Genomic DNA, 1,236 nt, shown 5'->3' on the forward strand with positions numbered 1-1,236 from the left:
GTGCCATTTAACGGCCTGTGAACTCTTTGATCATTAGCATACTGAGTGGATTACAGGACGGCTCTGACTCCTGGATTAATGTCTGCACTTAATCTTCTCTTTACTAACCATTCCTGGATACTGAGCTGCTGGAGGACAACTAATACATCCACCTAAAAACAAAGTCAGATTTGTTGGACTGAAATGACCAGTGACCACTGAACTGGTCCTCAGTTACAGACGACACAGCAGTGGGAACACTGGGTTCATTAACTGGTCAGGATAAGGTGTCCTGCTCCTTATCTTTACCCTCAGTGTCACCTCAGTGGAGATCACTGATGATCCCGGTCTGTCACAGCTCGGACTGCACTTGAACAAACTTGAAGAGGAATTAACGCATCAAAACAACAACAACAACAACAGTATTCTGTCGTCGTACATCCTCCAGACCGTCCTCTGACACAGGAAGGGACTGATGTCAGTCTGACAGTCCAGCTGATCTGATACCTGATTCCAAATGTTCAATTTAACTTCTCATATATATATATATATATATACAGTATATATATATATACACATATATACAGTATATACAGTATATACAGTATATATATATATATACATATTTATTTATATATATACAGTATAAATACATATATGAATGAGGTATAGACCTGATCTGGTGTTTGAGGATTCAAACCAGGAACCCTTCAGTGGGAGGAGCCTTGAGCTCCTCCACGTGCAGTCGCTGGGCTCTAACATCCGTGTGCAGTTGGTAGCCATATGCCAATGGAGCATTGTGTTGTCAACAATCTTTAAAAACAGCTCAGGACAGCTTGTCGGCCTCATAGAATCTCTGTGTAAACTGGATCAGCGGCAATAACAGAATGCATCACTTCCTTCTTTTTAATATCAACACAAATAAACTTCTTCTCAGCAATAATCTGTCGCCGCAGTCACTGATAAGAGGCTTTCAGGAAACGCCACTTCCACCAACTAAACTGCTGACTCACCACGTGGTGACAAAAGAGGACAGATGGAGGACGGAGACATGCTAACCACCGCTATTCACTGGGACAAGTGTTAGCTCCTCCAAACAGCCAGACTGCTGCAAACCACCCCAGACTGAAGGAGTGTTCAGTCAGTCTGTATGACTTAAAGATGGCCGACGTCACCGCAGCTTCACATCTGTCCAGTCATTAAACCTGCTGCGGTCCAATTCAGTTGAGAAATAAGTCAAGGACTGGGTTCAGGTTC

Source organism: Cynoglossus semilaevis, unplaced genomic scaffold (genome assembly GCF_000523025.1).
Source record: "Cynoglossus semilaevis isolate Cse_v1.0 unplaced genomic scaffold, Cse_v1.0 scaffold1099, whole genome shotgun sequence".
Lineage (NCBI taxonomy): Eukaryota > Metazoa > Chordata > Actinopteri > Pleuronectiformes > Cynoglossidae > Cynoglossus > Cynoglossus semilaevis.